Source organism: Mobula birostris, chromosome 26 (assembly GCF_030028105.1).
Source record: "Mobula birostris isolate sMobBir1 chromosome 26, sMobBir1.hap1, whole genome shotgun sequence".
In the NCBI taxonomy this organism is placed as follows: Eukaryota; Metazoa; Chordata; class Chondrichthyes; order Myliobatiformes; family Myliobatidae; genus Mobula; species Mobula birostris.
The window spans coordinates 42,944,450-42,964,727 of NC_092395.1; the positions used below are offsets into that span (position 1 = coordinate 42,944,450).

Consider the following 20,278-nt stretch of genomic DNA (forward strand, 5'->3'; position numbering starts at 1 on the left):
CTGGTGGAGGGATAGCCTTAATCTGGTGAGTTTGGATATTTGGAGGAATCCTGAAGGGAAACATTCCATGAAGAGAATGGTGTAAAATTTGAACATCATTTGTGAGGAGTTGGTAGATGCAGGTAGTCTCAACAAACACTTGAATTGCAGAGAAGATTACAGGCCAAATGCCAGTTCATAACTACATTCAGCAGGACCTGGACAACATTCAGGTATGGGCTCATATGGATTAAGTAATATTCATATGATGGATGTGCGGGACTGGTGTCATGTTCAAGGAGAGTCTGTCAAGCTACCTACCCGTGGCATTCAGCGCCAAACCACCATGATACTTTGCCACTATTTATAACATCTAAGGCAAGGACATAAAGGAATATTTTCCAATTTTGTAGAAGAGTACAGCTCCAAAAACATTTCAGAAGGTCAAAACTATCGAGGAGAAGGCAGCCCAATTTCCACCACCCAATTTCCATTGCCATTGACATTCATTTACTCCACCATGGATGGTCCCAAGCCCAGTTGAAAGAGGTGGAGTGTTGGACATGGGTCAAGCAATACATCCTGTAGAAACCAAGAGCTACAGAAATGCTAAGAGAAGCTTCAAAGAGCTCCTCCCTGAGAGAGGATGGGTCTTTGAAGATGGGCTACACCTGTGAACATCTTGAAAGAATGGGCCAGGACAGAGAACTCTGACCTGTGGCCGATGCTCCAGGAGGGTGATAGGCTTAAACAAACAAACATCAACATTTGTTCTATCCCCCAAAGGTGTACAATGAATTTAGTGTGGTCCACTTATAAAATGTCCTGTTGTTACTTCCCCATGTTACTCTAGCAACACCTTCCAAACCTTTCAGCTCAACCGCAAATACACAAGGTCAGAATAAGCAGGAGGTGTCCACTGCAAGTTCACTGCGAAGTTACTAACTTAGTAGACTTGGAAATATCTACTAAGCAGATAAAAAAATACCTATTCTTGGACCTTAGAAAGATTTCTATAAATGTACTGTGTTAGGGAGTTTCCTGAATCTTTAGCCTTTGGGAGAAAGTAACTAAAACATGAATATTTTGAGTTCGAAAAATGTTCTGTGATGTGAGGCCACCTGTGAGCTCACTTGAGTTTTATCGATCTCTATCTTACAGCCAAGATATCAGTGCAGGGAGATTCAACTGTTATATTGAAGCTGGAGCCAGTTAAGTATCTGAAACTGCTGGACTGTGGGGAGAAAGGCTGGGGCATGCAATATTTTTAATATTGAGCTGGTCTGCAGTGAACAGGCCAAATGGCCTCACTTTCTGAGGGAACCATTCTGATTCGCCATTATTTACCCTCTTATGATGACCTGTGAGTGTGAGGCGGTGAATTTAGTTCTGACACCTCCAAAGTAAAGCCTTCTTATTTTTTGCAGTTCATGAAGTTGATAATTGACTGATGTTTCCCAGTTTTTTCACTTGTTTCTGTACTGTCTAGTCATTGAGATTAAATGGCAGCATCCATCTCCAATGTAGTACAACTCCCTTTTGTAACTCTGGTTAGATCTGGAGATGATATTGTCCAGAAGGTTCTTCGAGAGTCAAAAGGAGTTTCCAAATTTATGGTTACAGCTGTTTCATCAGATGTTCATCATGGTAGAGGTCAGATAAGTCCAGCCTGTACCAGCAAACAAAGCAGAAAAATCACAAAGGATTATGAACAAATGTTTCACTTCCATATTGGAAAACCAGTCGGACTGCTCCCTGATAAGAAACCCAAGAGCAGTGACTGATTCACACATCAGTTTGGCAAATATACAGTGGAAACAGATATAAAAATCTACAGATTGCTAAATCTACAGGTTGCTAAAAATCTACAGATAAATAGATTCAAGATTCGAGATTGTTAATGTCATTTCCAGCCACTATGCAAGGGCAAAGAAAAATGAAGTAATTGTTACTCCAGATCTGATGTAGCACAAAAAGCCTGAAGATAAGAATACAGTACTAAAAAAAAGCATGCTAAACATAAATACCATAAGGACATAAGACATAAGAGCAAAATTAGCTCATCTGGCCCATCGAGTCTGCTCTGCCAATCAATCATGGCTGATCTTTTTTTCTCCTCCTCCTCAACCCCAGTTCCCGGCCTTCACAAATACATGAGATAGTTTACATACACAGATTGATTGTATGTCCATAAACTGACACTAGGCACAGAATTGTCTGTACATAAGGTGACTCTGACAGGAAATGATGAAGTAGAGGTGATGGAGGTGTGCATTTAAAGGTGGAGGAGTTAGTCATCCTTCGTACTTGGGGAAATTAACTGTTTTTGAATCTAGTGGTCCTGACATGGATGCTATGCAGCATCCTCTCAGCTGGGAGTGGGACAGTCAATGTGCAGGGTTGGTGGGATCCTTCATGACATTACTGGCACCATTCTGCTTTTACATCCTTAATGGTGGGTCAACTTGTGCCGCTGATGCATTGGCCATATCCATTGTATAGAACTTCCTGTCCAGCACAGAGCAGTTTCCTAACCATGCAATGAGAAAGCTTGTTAAGATGCTCTCTACTGTGCATCTACAGAAGGTCATGAGTAAAGATGTGCATAGTCCAGCTCACTTCAACCTCCTCAGAAAGTAAAGTTGTTGGTGAGCTTTCCCAGTTGTGCAGGATGTGTTCTGGGACGATGAGAGGTGATGCATGATGTGCGGCCGATGTGATGTGTGCGGTGTGAGTTCTCCTGACATCAATAACAATCTTCTTTGTCTTGTTGACATTGAGGAACAAGTTAATTGCCTGGAACCAGACATCAAACTCTTGCACCTCCTCTCTGAAGGCTGTATTATCATTGTTGGTGATGAGCCCCACCACTGTTGTGTCATTGGGAAACCTGACAATGTGATTACTTAATGTTTGGCTGTGCAGTGATGTGAGAGCAGAGTGTTTAACAATGGGGTGAGCGCAGAGCCCTGGGGGTGGGGAGAACCCGTGTTAAGGATCATGGAGAGGGAGGAGCAGTTGTGCATCCTATCTGAGGTCTGTTTGTTCGGAAGTCCAACAACCAGTTGCACGGTGGTAGATTTAGGCTGAGGAGTAGGAATTTGTTCACCAGTGTTTGTGGACAATCGTGTTGAATGCTGAACTGAAATCCAGAAACAGCATTCTGACAGTCCTGCAGGAGGGTCTTGGCCTGAAACGTCGACTGTACTCTTTTCGATAGCTGCTGCCTGGCATGCTGAGTTGCTCCAGCATTTTATGTGTGCTGCTTGGATTTCCAGCATCTGCAGATTTTCTCTTGTTCTGACGCAAGTGCTCCTGTTCTCTCGGTGTACCAGGGCCAGGTGCATGACAGATGCTATTGCATTCGTCATTCAGTAAACATATTTGTGAGTGTCCAGTGTGGCGGGAATGAGCTTTTGATGTGTGCCATTACCAGCTATTCAAAGCACTTCATGATAATTGGTGTCAGTGACACCGGTCGATAGTCGTTTTGTTCTGAGAGTGTCGAGTACTTATCGTACAGGAATGATGGCGGCTGATCTGAAGCATATGGGACAGCAGCCTGGATGAGTGAAGTGTTGTAGATGTCCGTGAGGAGGTCAGTGAGCTGGTGTGTACATTTCCTGAGTGCTCAGCCTGGGATGTTGTCTGGCCCAGCTGCCTTATGGGGTTTGACTCCCTGCAGAGTCCTTGTGATTATACAAACAGGAAAGCAAGTGTAAGCAAAACTAGAAAAAGACAATAAAAGCAATAATTTGGGCTGTAATTAACACACCTCAGTCAGAATCAGAATCAGCTTTATTATCACTGACAGATCCAATACACTTCCCTTGTGACTCTCTCTTTTGTAAAATAAAATCATTTAAAATCTGAGGACAATAACATGCAAGGTAGGACATTATTAGTAGTTCTTCATGAGATAAACTGTCCAAAACATTGATGGTGACAAAACAAATGATGGTGACGAGGAGGTGTACAGGAGTGAGATAGATCAGCTGGTTGAATTGTATTACAACAACAACCTTGCACTTAACGTCAGTAGGAACAATGAACTGGTTGTGAACTTCAGGAAGAGGAAGTTGAAGGAACACACACCAGTCCTCATTGGGGGATCAGCATTGGAAAGTGCGTGCAGTTTCATTCAAAAGGCGATGACTCAAACAGACAGTATCCAACATTCAGGTCCCATCATTCAGGACATGCCCTCTACCTAATGCTGCCATCAAGGAGGAGGTACAGGAGCCTGAAGACACACACCCAATGTTTCAGGAACAGCTTCTTCCCCTCTGCCATCTTATTTTTGAATGGGCAATGAATCCATGAATACTGCGACAGTATTTTTCCTTCTCTTTTTCACTACTTGTTTAATTTAATCTTAATAATTCTTTCTGTCCCCTAATGGGTGGTGTATTTGTATATATTTCCCTCAATGTTGAGGACTGGGAGTTTGAGGGTTCCGCGTAGATATGTGAAAAGGTCGAAGAGTGTATCAGCAACCACCTGCATACGGATGAACTCAAGCTGTAGGCTAGAAATGAAAGAGACGTTGACTTACTAATCCACCTGACAAGGGTGTATGGAAGAGACATTGGGATGTCATTTGAACTGGAAAAGTGCAGCGGGAAGGTGGTAGGAAGAGGGAAACTCATCAATACTGAGGGAATTGAGTTACCTGAAGGTGACATACCAGATCTACAGGACAGCTACAAACACCTGGATATCCTGCAGACACATGGAAGCCACAATGAGGACACAAGGAAGGCTGCAACATCCAAGTACCTCCAGAGAATGAGACAGGTCCTTAAGAGCCAGCTGATTGGGAAGAACATGGTCAGAGTCATCAACACATTCGCCCTGCCAGTCATCAGATACCCAGCTGCAATGATGTGCTGGACAAGGAACGAGCTGGAAGCCAGTGACATCAAGACCCAGAAACAACCAACAATACATGGAGGCTTTCTCTCAATGTCTAACACTGAGTGACTGCACACCTACTGGAATAAACGGCGATGAGGTCTTGGAATTGTCAAGGCCACAATCCTGGAGGAAATGTGAAACTTCTGTGAGTATGTCAGGAAGATGGCCCTTAAGGATGACCTGCTTAGAGAATACCTCAGGCAGCAGGCTGGGGACATGGGTGAAGCAGAGCCAGAGCACCAGAGGCCATGGCAGGACAAGTCGCTGCATAGGACGTACCATCCCCAGATATCAGAGGTGGCTGACATTAGAAAGTCCTACCAATGGCTGGAAATAGCAGGGCTGAGGAACAGCACAGAGGTGCTGCTCATGGCTGCACAAGAACAGACACTGAACACAAGAGCAATAGAAGCAGGAGTCAATTAAACCAAACAAGACTCAAGATGCAGACTGTGGACGGATCTCCACTGAAACCATCCAGCACATAGTAGCAGAGTTTAAGATGCAGACAGGGACAGCATACACAGTCAAGTTGCAGGAATTGTGTACAGGAACATCTGCACTTAGAATAGATTGGACACCCGCAAGATCAAATGAGGAACACCTGAGAAGATAGTGGAGAATGACAGAGCTGAGATCCTGTGGGACCTCCAAATATAGACTGATGAGCAGGTATTGGCCAAGCAACCAGATATAGTAATACAGGACAAGAAACAGGAGAAAGCAATGCTAATAGATGTGGCACTCCCAATTGATAGTAACATCAGGAAGAAAGAATATGAGAAGCTGGAGAAATGCCAGGGTTTGAAAGAGCAGATACAAACAACATAGAAGGTTAAAGCCAGAATAATTCCGCTGGTGATAGGTGCACTTGGAGCTGTGACACCTGGACTGGGAGAGTGGCTCCATCCAATCCCAAGAACAATATCTGATATGTCTGTGCAGAAGAGTGCACGACTAGGGACGGCAAGGATACTGTGCCAAACCCTCAAGCCCCCAGGCCTCTGGTAGACGACCCAAGATTGAGGGAGAAATACACATACTCACCACCCATAGCAGGTGAGAAAATGTATGTGCCCCTTATTGAAATTTATCATTTATTAAATTATTATGCAATGTAATGTAGTGTTGCTGCAAAACAACCAATTTTATAACGTATGTCGGTGATATTAAATATGATTCTGATGCCGAAACATTCCCCTTAAAGAAAATACTGCCACAAAATGTTTAACATGGAAACTTACTGTAAATATAAGTGAACACTTCAGTTATTTTTCAGACAATGTTGTTTGTTTCCAATATTTCAATCATAAATTATCCTGTTTCACTCTATAGAGTCCGATATTTCAATACTACAAATACACTAATACAATCTGACAATAATATTCCAACTTGTTATCAATGAACTGTAGAATATTAAGACCCAAAATTCGAGTCATTGATAAAATTTAACCGAGATTTTCTGATCCTTGGAATGACAATACTACTTTGAAAGCCAGCTGCACTCATTTCAATATAAAAAGTTTGACTGGGTGAGGCAAGGCTGCTGCGAGTTGGTTCTGCAGCAGTTTACACTGTGAATGGAGGAGGCCTGGAATGTAACACAGTGATAAAATATTCCATGGGAAATTGGATGTTATCGTTAATGTGAAAGAAACAACCGATTTTAATTATCAATTTTATAAATAAAAACAGCCCCGCAATAAAAAAAAAGCTTTGGTTCAGTTTTAGAGCAGCTGCTGCCTGGGTATGAAAACAGCAAACATCTGTGGCTACAGCAGGATATGAGCTGTTATTTTAAGGATGGGACAGCCCAGAATGCTTACATTTGCCATTTCTACCAAATATCATAGTTCCTGTTCCACCTGATATTATTTTAAGTATCTGTGAAGCACTTGACCTTTAAAGGGACATTATCTCTGGTGCTACCCTTGAGTTATGGCAGTGAGAACAAGAATTACTTCAGAAATTGTGCTATGTTGACTGTCAGAGCAAATTCACCCCACAGATTTGTTCACTGAATTCCAGGGGAAGAAAATGTTAATGAGGCCTGACGGTTGATCTGTGCGACAGTCAGTTTACTCCCATTAAAGAGTTGTAGAATATGGCTTCTGTTAACTGCCATCTACTTTACAACAACCTGTTGATCACATCTACCAGTACGATCATTGACAGAAGAATCTTCCATATGTGGATTGGTGAGGCTGAGGTCAAGTATGTTTCTCTCTGCTGTTGCTCATTCATTGTCTGCTGCAGGCTCTCACTCGAAGCTCTGTCCTTCAGGACTTGGCCAACTCAGTCTGTGTTGGTGCAACCCAACCACTCTTGGTGACCACCATAGAAGTCCCAGTAAACATTCTGTGTTCTTGCTTCTATTAGTACTTACTCTGTGTTGCTCAACATGGGGAACATTGATTCATCCGTGGAGGGAGGCCAGGAGATTGTAATCAGGAGGAGGTCTCCGTGTCCATGTTTCTCTTGATGTTACGAGACTTCACTGTGTTTGGATTCAATGCTCAAGACACCAAGGGCTCCTTTCCCCTGCTGGTACACCACTGTGCCCCCACCTCCACAGAGTCCTTTAGGAAAATACGCACCCAGGATGGTGAGGGTGAAATTGCCATTTTGTCTCTCCTGCTCCTGTCTGTTGCTGGAGCCACACTTTGCACAATGTAATGTCAAACAACCCAGAACCAGGACATCTCTGCAGGATGATGGATTTCCAGCATATGCAGCATCTCTTGTGTTTATCATCATTGCAGAAGTTCCTCTGGGAAGTATACTCATCCCAACTGCTTCATCAGTGACCTTCCTCCCATCATAAAGTCAGCAGTGGGGTGTTCACAGGCATTTGCAGAATGTTCAGTTCCACTTGTAACCCTGTCACCCCTCAGATGATGCTTCACTGCCAGCCTGTATGCCGCATATTCTTTCTTCCTGATGTTACCGTCAATTGGGATTGCAGTATCACGTCGGCAGACAAAATCAAGCAAAGTTCCTCATTCAATTTGGTGGTATTTGTTCTAAGTGTATTTAATAAAGAATGGAATTTGTCCTATTATACACGACCAAGTCCAAGAACCCTCAGGTGGACAATGATACTCCACTGGATTATATAATAAGTGTGGATGTGATGAAGTGGTTGGACCATATTTCACAGGATTGTCTCAAACTAGATACAGGTTCCAAAGTGTTTGTAACAAATGTTGACTTTTCATTCATTTCCTTAGACACTGCCTGACCTGCTGAGTTCCTCCAGCAATTTGTGAGTGTTGCTCTGTAGGTGAGCATGTTCTCCTATGAGATACCTGCTCATTATATTGATTGAGACCTGTGCCCATTGTCAAGCAAAATGAGTGAAGTGTTTGGCTGGATCCACGACAAAAATATTTCTGGAGATCTGGAAGGGAAATTCTGTCCAACACAAGGAAGGAAGGACACTTCATGGGGCACTGAATCAGCAAGCATGGAGTAAGCTGGAGGTTAATTTCTGAGATGAGTGAGTTGCCTTTGTCTGGAGCAGAAAAACAGATTTTAAAAAAAGCCAGATGTTGGGGGAATTCAGCAGGTATAGCAGCATCTGTAGAGGGAAATGTACAGTTGACATATCGTGTTGGGTCCTTTTATCTAGACTGAATGACAAGAAGGCAGATATCCAGTATAAAATGTTGAAGGGAAGGGGTGGAACTAGAGGTGGCAAGTGAGAAATGGATCAATGTGAAGGGTGGGGGGTGACAGATAGATGGAGAAAGGGAAGGTGGAAATGATGACAAAGATTGGAGGTGATAGATGGAGGAAACCAGGGCTGAAAATAATGGAATCTGATTGGGGAAGTTGGGTAATGGAATGAAGTGAGGAAGATGCGGAGGGCAGATGGGAATGGTGAGGAAGGGGAGACATAGTGGAACAAGTGTATGGGTCATGGGCAGATGTAGTAGGTAGAGTGAGGAACTGAAATTGAGTGTTAGGAGATAGGGAGAGCTTAGGAAAAATGGGGAGACCAGGAGAAGAAAAAATAGGAAGAGAGGAGGAACAGTTGACTAGAAATTAGAGAATTCAGCTCTCATGCCATTAGGCTGTAGTCTACCCAGGTGGCATAGAAGGTGATGATCCTCTAGTTTGTGTTTAGCTTCGCCATGGAAGAGGCCGAGACTGAGCACAGACATGTCAGTGTAGGAACAGGCTTGAAAATTAAATATATAACAACTGGGTGCTCTATATAGTCATGGCAGACAGAACACAAATGCTCAGGAAGCTGGTCATGCAGTTTGTGCCTTGTTTCACCAATATAGGAGTGGCCACGTTGGGAGAACCAGATGGAATAATCTAGGCTGGAGGCTTTGGATGTGATTTTGCATTTGCATGTCTGGCCAGGAACCAGGATGTCTGATCTTGAAAGCTACCCCCATCAGCAAGTCTATCAATTCTCTCTTAGCTCCCCCCATTCTCAATATTTGTATTCAAACAAAAAACCATCAAACTTTCAGTGTGAGAAGATCGAAGTTTTAGGACAGAAAATCTGTGAACAAATGAAAATATGATTCAGTAAATTTTCAGCTTAGGTTTATGCATATTTCTTGAATATTTGAAATGCATTCCTGGGATTTGGGCATCATCGTCAAGGCCAATATCAATTTCCCATCCCTCATGGAGTGGTGGTGAACCATGGACTGGACTCGCTGCCAACCTTCTGAGGCAGGTGCTCTCACAGTGACGTTGGGGAGGGTGTTCCAGCAGGTAAATTGAAAGACTGGCGAGACATTCAGGCCAGGATGCCAGTTTGAGAGGGGGCCTGAGGAGGTGGTAATCTTCTACATAGCTTGCACTTGCCCTTCCTGGTGACCTTGGCCACTGTTTAGGAGGTACAGTCGGAGGAGCTGAGTGTATAACTTGAGATTTTCCACCCTGCAGCCACTGTGGGCAGTAGTGGAATGAGTGAATGTCTCGAGGAGTTATTCCAGGAGGTATGATCAAGAGTGCTATTGTGTCCAGGATGACACTGAGCTACCTTTGAGTTATTGTGACTGTTATCAAACCAGTCAGTGGAGAGTACTCAAGGTTTAGGTATTACAAGATCATAAATATAGGAACTACTTTAGGCCATTTGGCCCATTAACTCTGCTCCGCCATTTCGTCATGGCTGATCCATTATCCCTCTCAGCCCCAATCTCCTGCCCTCTCTCATATCCCGTCATGTCCTGACTATACAAGAATCTATCAATCTCTGCCTTAAAATATACCCAATGACTTGGCCTCTACAGCCACCTGTGGCAACAAATTCCATAGATTCAGCACTCTCTGGCTACAAGTTCCTCCTCATGTGCATTCTAACAGAATGCTCCTCTATTCTGAGGATGTGTCTCCTGGTCTTAGGCCATCCATCATGAGAAACATCCTCTCCTCATCCACTCTATTAAACCCTTTCAACATCTGATAGGTTTCAATGAGGTCAACCATCATCCTTTTGAATTCCTGTGAGTACAGGCCCAGAGCCATCAAACACTCTTCATATGACACATTTTTCAATCCCAGAATCACTTTCATGAACCTCCGTCGAACCTTCTCTGGTTTCAGCACATCCTTTCTTAGATAAGGGGCCCAAAACTTCTTACAATACTCCAAGTGAGGCCTTACCAGTGCTTTATAAAACCTCAACATTACATCCTTGCTTTTATATTCTCATCCTCTTGAAATGAATGCTAACACCATATTAGCCTTCTTCATCATTGACTCAACCTGCAAATTAACCTTCAGGAAATCCTGCACAAGGCATCCCAAGCCCCTTTGCATCTCATATTTTTGCATTTTCTCTCCATTTATAAAAATAGTCTATCCTTTTATTTCCTCTGACAACACGCATGATCATGCACTTCCCAAAACTGTATTCCATCTGCCACTTCTTTTCCCATCCTCCTAATCTGTCTGGGTCCTTCTGTAGCCCCTCTACTTCCTCAAACCTACCTGCCCCTCAACCTATCTTTGTATTGTCCATAAACCTTTCCACAAAGCCAACAAATCTGTCATCCAAGTTATTGTTATATAACAGAAAAGAAGCAGTGCCAACACACCCCCTGTAGAGCACACATTGTCACTGGCAGCCAACCAGAAATGGCCTTCCTTTATTCCCACTTTTTGCCTGCTGCCAATCAGCCACTGCTTCTTCTTCTTCTTCTTCTTCTTCTTCTTCTTCTTCGTCTTCTTCTTCTTCTTCGTCTTCTTCTTCGTCTTCTTCTATTTCCGGCAGTTTGGACGCATCTAGGCATATTACAGCCCTCCGCAGGATGTCTAATTAATTATAGAACTTCAAGGAATTCAAATTCTTGAATATAACCTAGTCTCACTTCTAAACTGAATGATAGACTGTTCAATCTGATGTTGGTTCTCTTGATGGCCAAACAGAGATTGAATAGAAAACCAAAATAAATGTAAGCCAGATAGCCTGTTGAAAAAATATACTTCTTTCAATTTGGTATCAATTACAGCTCAGTAAAACATGCTGGACTGTCTCTGGACTACCACAGTCACATAATCCAGTAGGATGTTTTCCTATTATCTTTAAATAATAGTTTAGCCCACAATGCCCCAACCTAAGTCTTGTTAATTTCACCATATCTCTACGATTTAAAAAGTAACGGTTTGAGACCTTCTTAACTAGTGGGTGACTAGAAAAATAATGCCTGCCCTTTGATTCTTTTTTCCAATCCTCCTTCCACTTCCTCTCTATACCTTTTTAAATCCTACTTCTCAATTCTGCTCTGCCTAGGGGAACTCTAATTTCTACTTGCCTGCTCTGTAAGGAAGCCTTTGCAATGCCATCCACAATTTCATTTCCCTCCACCCCAGCATGCCCAGGTATCCATGAAAATCTAACTGTACAACCCATCTTCCCTACTCTAAAGAACACTAAGAGAATCTCAATAACTGTGTCAGGATGAGCTTTTGATTCATTCACTTTTATAGCTTCTAAGGCAGCAGCAGAATCCGAACAGATGATAACTCTGCATGGTCGAGAGTCTTCTATCCACCATAAGGCCCAGAGGATTGCTAATAATTCTGTTGCAAAGACAGAAACACCATCTGAAACCCGGTGATCAATCCAAGTTGAGACCCATACATCCCAAATCCTGCCCTACTGCTCTCTGGGTCCACTGAACCACCAGTAAAAACCTTCAGATAAGATCCGCATTTTGTTATTTAAACATTAATTTGTGATCAACACTGATGAAATTGCTCTGCTTCCTTGAAGCTGAAAAAGGAGGAATAGGTTTACTTCTGGTTCGAGCAAGAACCAAAAAGGTACAGGTGGGAAACAAATTTGGTCAACTATGTCTTCCTCAGTCAGTTTCAATTTTACAGCCCAGTTATTAACCAAATCTAAAATTGGATATCTTTTAATTTTACTTTGGCGCTCCGACTTCCCCTGCAAAAGTCACTTTGGCGGACAGCTGTGATTGAATCCATTTAGTTTTGCCCAATACTGCAGGCCAAACTGAATTCATCTTAAATGTAGAGACACTTCTCCCATCCCCACACATAATGCCGGGACTGATGTTGTTCTAAAAGCTCCACAACAAAGTCTAAGTGCTTTGGACTGCACAGTGTCTAGTTTTCCAAGCACTGCCGTAGCAGCAGAACCATATGCAATATAACCATAATCTATAACTGATCTAATCATAGCTAGGTATATTAAGTGCATAGTTTCCTGCCCTGCTCTCCAGTCACATCCAGCAATATTTCTCATAACATTTAAAACTTTCTCACACTTTCCAATTGTTTTATCTATATGAACCTTTCAAATAAGTCTTTCATCAAACCAGACACCTAAAAACTTGAATACCTTGACTTTTTCCAGTGGAGAATCATATAGACACAATTCATAATCAGGAATCTTTCTTCTCAAGCTAAAAATCATATATTTGGACTTAGAAACAGAAATCCTGAAACCCCATTTTTTAGCCCAGTTTTCAACTGACTTTTGTACCTGCCCTAATATATACTTGATGTTTCTTCCTCTTTTCCAGATTGCACCATCGTCTGCAAATAATGATTTGCCAAATCCTGTCCCTACCTGATCAAAGATATCATTTATCATGACATTAAAAAGAACTGGACTAATGACACTTCCTTGAGGGGTACCATTACCTATTTTAACTGACTTGGAGATTGTTCTGCCTATTCTTACTTGAATTGTCCTTTCCTTAAGGAAATCTTTGATCCAATTAAACATTCTTCCTCCAATTCCCACATCATGGAGTTTAATTTATAAGCCCTCCTTCCATAGTGAGTCATATGCGTTTTCAATATCTAGAAATACACTTACCATTACTTCTCTATTTTGAAATGCTTTTTTAATATCATGATCTAAAAGGGTAACAGATTCCCATTGTTGATCTTCCAGTTCTAAAACTATTTTGATAGGCAGCAAAATGTCCCTTATTTTCCAAAAAGTAACAAGTCTGTTGGTGACCATCCATTCCATAATTTAACAAAACACTGACGTTAAAGCTATAGGCTGATAAGAACTAAGACTAGACGTACCCTCACCTGGCTTTAAAACTGGAACTACCACCGCATGCTTCCATTCACTGGTAATTTTCCTTCTTTCCACACTGAGTTAAACAATGCTAGTATTTCTATTAATACAGAGTCATCTAAATGCTTAAGCAATTCATACCACAATCCATCCCTACCAGGAGATGTGTTTGAACCTGATTGGACAGCTTCCTGCAATTCCTGAAGGGAGAAAAGCAAATTTATGGAGCTATTATCATCCAAACTCCTGTCCAATTTCCAACTTTCCTTTAACATGATTTCCTTTCTCAAATCACCTAACTCTCCAGAACTGTGTAACTCTTGGAACACCTCTGCAAACATATCAACCTTTTCCAGACAAAATTTTCATTTGAGGACACCGTGCTCACTATGGCCCATTTGATCATATCATGCCTGAATGTGCTGTGTGGATAGTGGAAAGACCGAGAGTTGTCACCACCATATAACAACCTTTGACCTAACCCTGTGTCTAAGCTATTTATCTGGCTGGACCATTTGAGCTTTTGGACAATGTTAACCCTCAGGATATTAATGGTGGAGAATTCAGGAATGTTACTGTCATTGAATGTCAAGGCTCTGTGATGAGATTCTATGTTCTTGGAGATTGTCATTGCCTGGCACAATAGGTTGCAAATATCTCTTGCCACTTATCAGCATATGACTGAATCTTGTCAAGGACTAGGTGGCCTACGGGCTGGGTCTTCAGCATTAGCTAAGGGGTTAAAAGTAAAATTGGCCATTCTGCTGCTAAGTTGGTAGAGTCCTGAAGCACAGATCTTGCAGACTGAGCCTGTGGCAGGAAGTGAATGAACAACAGCAGGGAGAAACATACTTGACCTCAGTCGCACCAATCCACCTGTGACAGATGGGGACTAATCCCATTTTTACATCGAGGACTCCTTCTGTTGTATGATGTTGTCTGGCATCACAGACATGTTACAGAGAATAAATCCAGAACAGCTGACAGCTCAGTTCGGGGCATCTCTGAGGCTCTCTGGACTCTCAGCATCAGCAGAATTGTCCACCACCATAAGCTGTAACCTCACAGCCCAGCATATCCCTGAACCTCCTTCACTGTCAAGCCAGGGCATCTACTCCAGTTGAATGATGAGCACAGCAGGGGTTCTGGGAGCAGCACCAGCCAAACCCAACACTGATGAGGTCTCGGCATGGAGAAAACACAGCACCGCTTCATTGCTCTGTTCTTTTCATTGCAATAGAAAGGGAAACAGGCTCAGAAAATGTAATGGGAGTGAATTCACCATCATCCAATTAAACCCATCAGCTCTGATTAACATTTCCTTCCAAATTCAGTGAATAAACCTGAGAGGTAAAGTTACTCAGACAACCAACGTGACAGAATTTCTGAAGCAATTCTTGTTCTGAATGTCACAATTCCAGGAGAGAATCAAAGATAATGTCCCTTTAAACAGCCAGTGCCTGATCGATTCTTAAAGTAAAAAAGGGTGGAATAGAAACTACGATATTTGGGTATTGTCATATAAAAGACAGTTCGTAACGTCTTGTCTCAGTTCTGGCCAGCCCCTCACCTTAAAATAACAGCTCATTTCCTGCTGGGGCTGTAGATGATTTTTTTCATGGTTAATTCAGGTTAGGTTTAAATCAGTGGTTGCTGGGCGGCGCAGTGTGAAGGTCTGGGAGGGCCAATCCCGTGTGGTATGTCTAGATAAACAAAATTAAATAGACTTTGTAGACAGGTGTGTGAGATGAACCTAGCGGAGATTGATTAACTTCGCTCGGTACTGGACTGCCAAGGATTGGCAGTTGGATGTCATGAGCAGCTTCTTCAAGAAATACATGTTTCATCATTTTAGAAGGTCTCTGGTTTTGTGCATTCACTGTGTCTTCTGCTACGTGTTTCCAGAACTTCCATGGAGAGTCAATTAACCTGCTGGTTCTGGAACAAAACAATATAGACCCTGCTTTTTATCATGGGCTCATAAATCAATGCTCCCTTGTCTTTGAATTACAGCGTGAAAGGTTCTCTCAGACAGGAGTAAGGTGGCCAAGATAATTTCCATCCTCTCTGCCAGGCCCTTTGATGGGCAATAACTTTATGGCAGAAAGATGCACCTGTGTGATCTGATATAAATTTCTTTCCAAGAGTGGAGGGGGCATCTGTCAACCTGCCGGGGGCTCAGAGACACCCAGCTGACTCCTCCAGCTGCATCAGGGTGTGCGATCCATGGCCGACTATTCTATTGATTTCCATATCCTTGCGGCAGAGAGTGGTTTGGACAATGATTGCTTTATTCAGACTGGGATTAAATGACCAGCATTAAGGTGTTCTTGCAACCAGGGATCAGGGAGAGTATTTGGAGGAATTTATAGACATGGCCGTCAGAATTGACAACCATATTTCTGGAAGAAGAAAGGCGTGACGTGACACGACTGCGCAAGCATGTGGACATCAGCCAGTGAGAACAGCGAGAAGATTTTAAAAGGAGACAGCTTTTTTGAGATGGTGTTGGAGGAGAGGGAGACAGAGTAGAAAGGCTTTGGCTCAATGGGGCTTCGGCGATAATGGGTTGAGGTGAGGTAGGTTTCTGTGTAGATTACAGACAGGAAGTATGTGTGTGAGGCCGGTGTTCTGTGCTCGGTGTCAGATATGGGAAGTCTGGGAGACTTCCAGCCTCCCGGATGGCCACATCTGCACCAGATGCATTGAGCTGTAGCTCCTTAGGGACTGCGTTAGGGAACTGGAGGTGCAGCTCGATGACCTTCGTCAGCTCAGGGAGAGAGAAGAGGTGATAGATGCAGCTAATCACACCGGGGCCTGGGGAGACAGATAAGTGGGTAACAGTCAGAAGAGGGAAGGGCTGGAGTCAGAGGCTAGAGAGCACCCCTGTGGCTGTACCGCTCAACAATAAGTACTCCTGCTTGATTACTGATAGTGGGGGAAGCAACAGTGGCACAGAGTCTGGCCTGTGGCTCGGAAAGGTAGGGAAAGGAAGAGGATGGCATCTGTGATTGGGGACTTTATAGTTAGGGTGTCAGACAGGCGATTCTGTGGACGCAGAAAAGAAGCACGGATGGTAGTTTTCCTCCCAGGTGCCAGGGTCTGGGATGTTTCTGATCGCGTCCATGACATCCTGAAGTGGGAAGGTGAACAGCCAGAGGTCATGGTACGTATTGGTACCAACGACATAGGCAGGAAAAAGGAGGAGGTCCTGAAAGCAGACTACAGGGAGTTAGGAAGGAAGCTGAGAAGCAGGACCACAAAGGTAGTCACCTTGGGATTACCACCTGTGACATGTGACAGAGAGTATAGGAATAGAGTAAGGTGGAGGATAAATGTGTGGCTGAGGGATTGGAACAGGGGGCAGGGATTCAGATTTCTGCATCATTGGGACCTCTTTTGGGGCAGGAGTGACCTGTACAAAAAGGACAGGTTGCACTTGAATCTGACAGGGACCAATCTCCTGGTGGGGAGGTTTGCTAAGGCTACTGGGGAGAGTTTAAACCAAGATTGCTGGGGAATGGGAACCAAACTGAAGAGACGGAGGAAAGGGCTGTTGGTTCACAAATGGAGAAAGCTTAGAGACAGTACAAGAGGGAGGATAGGCAGGTGTTAGAGAAGGCATGTGTCTCTTTGAATGCAAGGAGTATTATGAACAAAACAGATGAGCTTACAGCATGGATCGGTACTTGGCGCTATGATGTTGTAGTCATTACAGAAGCTTGGATGGCTCAGCGGCAGGAATGGTTACTTCAAGTGCCAGTCTTTAGATGTTTCAGAAAAGACAGGGAGGGAGGCAAAAGAGGCGGAGGTGTGGCACTGTCGATCAGAGTTAGTGTCACAGCTGCAGAAAAGGAGGGATTGTCAATGGAGTCTCTGTGGGTGGAAGTTAGGGACAAGAAAGAGTCAATAACTCTACTGGATTTTTTTTATATACTACTCAATTGTAACAGGGACATCGGGGAGCAGATAGGGAGACAGTTTCTGGGAAGGTGTAACCATAACAGGGTTGCTGTGGTGGGAGATTTTAATTTCCCAAATATTGATTGACATGTCCCTTGAGCGAGGGGTTTAGATGAAGTGGAGTTTGTTAGGTGTGTTCAAGAAGCTTTCTTGACACAATATATAGATATGCCTACAAGAGGAGAGGCTGTACTTGTATTGGGAAATGAACCTGGTCGGGGGTCAGATTTCTCAGTAGGAGAGCCTTTTGGAGATAGTGATCACAATTCTATCTCCTTCACCACAGCATTGGAGAGGGATAGGAACAGACAAGTTAGGGAAATGTTTCCATCTTATTCATTCTCCAGACATTCCCTGAATCCTTGGTTATCTATGGTTACATCTTCATAATAATCGGTTTAACTGGTGTTCTGGCACCATTCAGAGCTGCTCGACCCTCTGCTGGGATCAATGCCTTCGAAGAGGTTCTGAGACACCTTCCCCTGGTTCCAAGAGGCTGACCTGATTCTGTTGACACACAGTTCCGCAAGAATGTGGATGTATTTGGTGGATTATCAATTGCATTGACGACTGTGGTTCAGTATATGCCATTGGAAATCATGTATGGGATCATTGAAATCTTGATTAATGATGATTGCATAATAGATATAGAAAAGGTGACTGTTTTGACCAATATGACTGATTGGCTTTGATGGTCTTTGCCAATAACATTGATAAGTGGATAATTGGTTTACTGAAATGTTTGGCAGCTGTGAAAAAGTTCAGCATTTTGATTGACGTCACGGTTTCAGTAGTTCATTGGGTGTTATCAAGGCTCTTTCACCCAGTTTTAAGAGCAAGAGGACTTGCTGTACTGAAATAACATGCTGGGCTTTTTCCAAGGGCTGAAGTAGCTAACACTGGGCGTCATAGTTTCAAGGTGTTTGGAAATAGGTACAACAGGGATGTCAGAAGCAAGTTTTTTAGATAGAGAGTGGTGGGTGTGTGGGAATGCACTGCCAGTGACAGTGGTAGAGGCGGATACAATAGGGTCTTTCAAGACACTCTCAGAGAGGTACATGGAGCTTAGAACGATAGGGGGCTATGCAGCTAATTCAAGGCAGTTTCTAGAAAAGGGTACATGGTCCGCACAACATTGTGGACCGAAATGTGCTGTACATTTCTACGGTCTATAGTCTAGATATGCTTTTAAGTTTGCAACATTTTTTCAGAAGCATTCCATGTGAGCTTGTTCGTCACATTCCCAAATTCATGATATCACCCTCCAAAGAGTCCAACTCTGCTATGCACTGTTGACAACAAATACCTGAATTTGTGCACTGCATGATCTTCTGCTTTTCAGCCTTCCCTGACCTATATGAATCTGTAATACAGGCAATAAAGGATTTTCCAATTCCAAATGAGGTAAAACAAAACAGCTACTGTCAGAATGTGCGAATGTCACAAAGTAATACTTGGGAAACTTTGTACTCAAGACTTGTTACAAGATCGGATGCAGCAAAGATAGGATTTGCTGATGTGACAATACCTACTAAACGAAGAGTGTCATTCAGATCCTTTTCATGTTTCCTGACTACATGCTACTCAAAGAGAGTGATTCACAGTCATTAATGATGAAACTTCAATGGTTGGTTGTTTTCCTGGAACATAGTCAGCGACCTGCCATCTCTCCCAGCAGCTTCTTGAAAGCTTCATATCCTCTATGGTTTAATCAAGGGGTGAACCAGGACCTTCAGAGTATATAATATATCTATTGGAAAGCTGCATGAAGAAAAGCAGACTAGTAAAGGGATTCTCATGGACAGAGACATTCAGACAGTGAACCTTGTGGAGAATTTTGAGATCGAAAGGAAACGAAAATAGAAAGAACGTTTGAGAGGTTGCTTTTACAGATCTACCCCTAACATTTCTGTCACCAAACAAGGTCCTGCAAGTGTGTGGTCATTCAAGTGACTCGAATATTTCAATGAAGATTACGAGTGCAGATAATTTGGTATCACAAGCTGAGCAACAACACACAACTGTTAATGTTCTAAATAAACAGACATAAACAAAATATAAGCAGTTTTCAGTGCAAGTGTTAATCAGTTCCAATGGAAAAACAAGTGAGGAGACTGCAGCATTTAGAATTAGTTCCTTGTTACCGAATGATTTTACAGAGGCCTCCAGCGCAAAAAAATCTGTGTCTCATAAATTGTAGATCAGTGTCTGACCTTAGTTGTAACTTCCTTACACCAGAAATGCTTCCAGCTGATAACAGATAATTAGATGTAGGAAAGATGGTGAAATTGACAAGTTCTGCAGGAAATCAGGATATAGTGTTGATGCATTTGTCAATGTAATGGAAAAAGTTGGGGAGGGATGCATAACCAACAATAAGACAGGCATAGCTGGGTGCATATGAATACATATGGTTTTGAGCTTCTGGAATGTTGTTGAAGCTGTCCTCATCCTGACAACTGGAGAGCATTCCATCACACTACTGACTTGAGCCTTGTCAGTGGTGGACAGTATTTGATGAGTTTGGAGGTGAGTTACTCACTAGAGGATTCCAACATCTGATCTGCTTTTTTAGCCATGTTGCGTACTGTATATGGTTCCTTCAGTATCGTGTGAATGGTAAGACCCATGGTACAAAAATGCCAGTTGGGAGACTAGCAAGTTGGAAGACATTAAAATGTCGAAGATGAGGCATCCTGGATATATAAAGTTCACCGAGTTAAACAGCACAGTACCAGCCTCTCTGGCCTAATTAGTCCATGTCAACCAAGATCTCCATCCAGGTTAGTCCCATTTCCTATTGTTTGGCCCATAACATTCTAAACATTTCCAATCCAAATACCCTTCCAAGTGTTTTTTAGAAGTTGTTAGTGTACATGTCTCCAC

The 20,278-nt window shown here is 42.9% G+C and overlaps 1 pseudogene; it reads left to right on the top strand.

The window, feature by feature from the left end:
* Nucleotides 1-5,058: 5,058 nt before the first annotated feature.
* On the top strand, nucleotides 5,059-19,656 carry LOC140188251 (ubiquitin carboxyl-terminal hydrolase 35-like; annotated as a pseudogene).
* The last annotated feature ends 622 nt before the right edge of the window (nucleotides 19,657-20,278 follow it).